Source organism: Barbus barbus (assembly GCF_936440315.1).
Source record: "Barbus barbus genome assembly, chromosome: 28".
Taxonomy (NCBI): domain Eukaryota; kingdom Metazoa; phylum Chordata; class Actinopteri; order Cypriniformes; family Cyprinidae; genus Barbus; species Barbus barbus.
Window position 1 is genome coordinate 27,368,782 of NC_136756.1, and position 5,318 is coordinate 27,374,099.

Genomic DNA, 5,318 nt, shown 5'->3' on the forward strand with positions numbered 1-5,318 from the left:
GTAAACTTAAAAAAAAACATTATACTGTATTGGCTGCTTTTATTGTACCTAAGCATGTACATTTTTAAACATTAGCTTTTGTCAAAAGAGGAGTATGAGGACAAAGAATTTATCCTTTTGTGTTTCACAGCAGAAATAATGTCATATTAGTTTGGAGCGGCATGACTGAATTTTCATTTTTGGGGTGAATTATTCCTCCAATCCACTGACATAACTATAAAAACTGGTGGCATTTTCTCCAAAACATGGAGAAATAGCATGGATCACTGGGATGAGCCGTAATGGGACCTTAACTTTTCCTACAATGTTGTAATGAAACTGTGTCCTGACTGTGACCTCCGCAGATTGAGGGCTGTTCTTTTGGGGGCTTCTCCAGCTCAGTATTGTTTAGTTTACGAAGCCCTACAGAATTCCTGCACATTGCCAAGTGAGAAAAATCAGCAAGACACATCCCCAGCAGCTAATGCCTCCTAGATAGAGTTAATTTACTTGGTGGAGAATGCAGGCAAAAAAGCAACAGGCAGGAGATGTTGAGTGTGCATGAATCCACGCTCACCTCGTCTCCAGAAATATCCACTCCTGAGATGCTTGTCAGATGAGCAATTATCTGAGGCTGAGGTGTCTTGATTGTTCCTTCAAAATCTATTATAGGTTATTTTGAAGAACAGTTATGAAGTACATTTTATGCAAGAATCATAAATAATAAAAATTTGGCAATTTCTAATAGTTTCAGTGTCTATGATGTTTACAGCTCTAAGCAAACATGAAAAATCAGCAAGACACGTCCCCAGCAGCTAAGCATTTATTCGGTGGAGAATGCGGTGGGAAAGCAACAGGCAGAAGATGTTGAGTGTGCATGTGCATGAATTCACGCTCACCTTGTCTCCAGGAATATCCACTCCTGAGAAGATTGTGAGATGAGCAATTATCCAAGGTTGAGGTGTCTTGATTGTTCCTTCAAAATATATTATAGCTTATTTAATGGCTTATCAGCTATAAAACAATTGTGAAGTACATTTTCATTTTATGAAACTGCAAAACCAAGTCTTGAACATTAAGGGAGGCCAATTTGTTTTACAAAGTACAATGAAACAGAACAGTGAAGGAAATTCTAGGTCTAATTCTAGTTGGTAAGTAATCATTTTGAACCATTTGCAAATAGTATTTTAAAATATGCATTCATTCACTCTTATTTGCATGCATGATATGTCAGAAATAAAGAACATTTCTTGTCTTCATCACATTTAGGAATTACAAGTATTATATTTTTTATTCAAACCAAAAAGTCAAATAGTTTGCATCAGTGGATATTACTGTCAGCCGTTTATCATTTCTGTCATAAACCAGTCAAATATTAAATGCTTTTTGACATTGACAAATGCAGTTAAATCGCTGAGGTAGACCAGGCTAAACAATCAAACTCTTAAACCTTTTTGTCGTCCTAACAACAGTGCACTGCATGATGGAGTGCAGCAGTGCAATACAAAAATTCAGAAATTGTTGGGACAATTTGGCCATTTCTACATATTGGGGGACTTTACCCCCCCCCCCCCCCCCCCCCCCCAATATCTATCGTGGTTACAGCCCTGAGCAAAAATGTAAAGTGAGAAAAATCAGCAAGACACGTCCCCAGCAGCTAGTTCCTCCCAGATATTTTAGAATTAATTTACTTGGTGGAGAATGCGGGCAGAAGAGCAACAGGCAGGAGATGTTGAGTGTGCATGTGCACGAATACAAGCTCTCCTTGTCTCCAGGAATATCCGCTCCTGACATGCTTGTCAGATGAGCAATTATACGAGGTTGAGGTGTCTTCTCGCAAGAACCGGCGAAGGCAGAAACTTCAAAGGGTTTCTGAGAGAAATGAAAATCAATTTCAGGGTCATTTGACTGTTAAAAGTTAATGAATGGAAAAGCATGCAGAGTCAATGGCGTCCTGCAAATGCTTCTGAGCAAATTAATGAATTCTCCTCTCTCGCGGAGACGTTTCCCATAGTGCCCCTTAACATGCAGACAAAACATTCTGACTCAGACTTACACTCACAAATTAGCCCTTTTCAACAGTCAATTGCCCGGATAAACATACATTTAGCATTGTTTTGCAGCAGAAGTGTCATCTTATATTAAGTTCAAAACAGAATACATGATAATAGTGGAGGAAGGGGCTAGTTGTCAGGGTTTTTACTAGTAAAAACAAACCTTGAAGTCTTCACTACAAAACAAAGCTATATTGCACATTTCCACCATTCCACCTAAGGACAAAAAAAAAAAAGATCACTTAATATTTTTTTTACTTTAAAGCGTTGCCACACCATATGGGGTAAGTTGTCACAGGAGCCTGCTGTCTGGAGAATGAAATACAAAATATAGTAAACAAGACAACACGTTTATATTTGTATTTAATTCACCCCAAAAAAATAAAATAAAATGAATTATTAATTATGTGAATTATGTAAATGGTATTCTTATTTTGGGGTAAATTATTCCTTTTAAATTCTAGACTATAATAGCCTATCATCCAATAAATTCTTCATGCAAAACCATTTTGAAGTGCATAACATTTTATGAAGCAGAAAAAAAACATTAAAGATAACCACAAAAAATCTAAATGTTGCATTAAAAATGCAGCAAAACACATGACAACCTGCCTCAATTAGAATGCAACAATTTGCTCCAACTTGATGCTGATAAAAATACTTGTTCCTTAGAAGAAAGTTTAGTTCATTCAGTTCAAATATGACTTCATTATATACTAATTAACACAGAAGATGTTTAAAACTGACAGGAAAAATCACTGCTAACTAAAACATCTAATAGTTCCTAAAGAATGGTATTTGCAACAACAAAGCTTATAGTTTTCATTTTTTTTTAAAGAAAGGAAAAAAAAGCTACTGAACATTTCCATCCTTATTGGCCAATGGAGTATGTTGTCACACAATATGGGGTAAGTTTTCACAACAAGAACATGCATTTTGAAATATGAAGTACTATTAGAATTAAACACATTTACTTTTAAAGGATTAGTTCAACCAATTAGTTTATTGCCGAGAAACAATTATGCAAAACAATGATGACGTATATAACATTTTATGAAATAGTGAAAATGTTAAAGTTAACCTACCATATATATACATCCATATATATACACACACACACACATGAAATATTGTTTTTTAATATACTAATCTATATTTATTGTATTATCTTATGACGACTTCTCCATGTGACAACTAGCCCCTGCTCGCCAAATTTCCTTTAATAACGATTCTCAGTCGTTAGTTTACGATGCTTCCTCAGAGGGCAAAAGATCAGATTAAACATTACGATGTCTGAGAGAGTCCCGGATGAGTGAATTTCAGCGTGTGTAATGTCCAGAAATGATGTCTGTAGCTCAGAGAGCCAATTACAGCTCTCATCAGCAGAATAACACACAAACACACACCTTTGACCCATGTCACTGTGTACATCCTCAAAATAGAGCTGTATTCCTCAAATGATCAATAAAGCTCTCTCTCAGATGAAAACAGAAACTTTGAACCTCGAGGTGTTCGAGAGGGTTGGAGACTTTTTGAACTGCAAACTGCTCTTTTCGTTCTAGTACCAATTAAATAAGCTTTCGTTATACAGTAGTTGTATGAGTGCACAATGCATGAGATGTTGCATAATACCATCTGATGTCTGGCACACATTGTAATGATCATCTCCATAATGTTTCCCTGTCCACCAATGGACAAGCATACACACAGTCCCACCCCAAACTTTGCCTTTATTTGAGCCAGAAGTCGGCATGCCGGGCCGCTCAAACAAACAGATCAATGTTTTGAAAGCATCACAGAGTCACTCCTCACAAGGTCAAAGTACCAGTGACTTTGTCTCTACTTGTTAAACAAGACAAAAGACAAAAGGAAGTATTTTAATGTGAAAAAAAATACTCACAGAAGATTTGAACAAAATTCAAAATGATCCCAGTGAACCCAGTAAATGAGAGCAGCAGGATCATGAGCCATGTGATGAGCTCTGAAAAATACATGTGACCTGCAGGGCAGCGGTTTGAAGAGAGAGAAAGAGAATTGAAGTTCAAAGTCACAGCTGTGTAAACTTATATACCACACACACACACACACACACACACACATACACTGCTGCAGCTCTCAATATGAGGACATAAAACAGGCTTTTATTTTTTAAACCATAAAAACATTTTTTTTTGCATAAATAGATATATTTAAAATTCTATTTTATTATATTCATTTAAAATAATTAAATAATATAACTTAAAATAAGAAAAAGTCTATATACTATAGCTAAGCAAACACACACATGCACACATTAAATCTCATACAACATCCTTATAGTTGGTTTGATGTCAGTAATGCACCTAGAAATAACCACATGTATTTTAATTAAAGTAACGGAAATTAATCACTTCAGTTTCCATAAGAGGCAGTAGTTAAGAATACAGAGATGTAATGTTGTTTTATTTGAGCATCAACTTTCTTTCCTATGTTTCTCTCAAAACTCCTATAAAGACAAAAGTAGAAATTGATTTGCATATACACTCTTAAAAATAAAGGTGCCTCAAAAGGTTCTTCAAGCGATGCCATAGAAGAACCTTTTTTGGTTCCACAAAGAACCATTCAGTCAAAGGTTCTTTAAAGAACCATCTATTTCTTACCTTTTTAAACTTCTTTCACCACTAAGAACCTTTTGTGAAACAGAAAGGTTCTTCAGATGTTAAAGGTTCTTTATGGAACCATTTAGACGAAAAGGTTCTTCTATGGCATCGTGAAGGACCTTTATTTTTAAGAGTGTAGGTTAGAGAAATGTGGATAGAACAGATCATTCATCTTTGAATTTAAAATTGTTTGTGTGACTTTTAAATGCAGACTGGTATCTTGGCAATTCTAAGGACAATTTGAGACATAGCTGAGATCATTTGAAAGAAAAGATGTCTTGAGAGAAACATCTACCAAATTTAGGTTATAAAAACATTGGTGGAATAGTGCTTAGAAATGTTTCTAAAATATTTAAGTACGTTGTTTAAAAGTTAATTTTTTTTTACAGCATTCTACTAACTTTTTTTGCACCCAAAATATGGCGTTATTTGAATGTTACTTTTAATATTCTAAGAATATTTTTTTATGATTCTAACGTTATTTAAAAGATACAAAAACATTTCTTACTAACTTTATTTTCATGCAAAATAGAACACTATTTTTAATATTCTAAGAATGTTGAATTGTCCAGGTTTTTTGTAGATCATGATATTATTTAAATGTTACAAAAACGCTTATACAGCCTTCTGCTAACTTTATATTCAC

The 5,318-nt window shown here is 34.8% G+C and overlaps 1 long non-coding RNA gene across 1 annotated transcript; it reads right to left on the reverse strand.

The window, feature by feature from the left end:
• Window positions 1-256: 256 nt before the first annotated feature.
• LOC306848439 lies at window positions 257-4,047 on the reverse strand. Its single transcript, XR_013782244.1, has 3 exons — window positions 3,934-4,047; window positions 879-955; window positions 257-642 (listed from the first exon to the last, which is right to left on the reverse strand). It is a non-coding gene; the product is annotated as an uncharacterized lncRNA (long non-coding RNA).
• Between the last annotated feature and the right edge of the window lie 1,271 nt (window positions 4,048-5,318).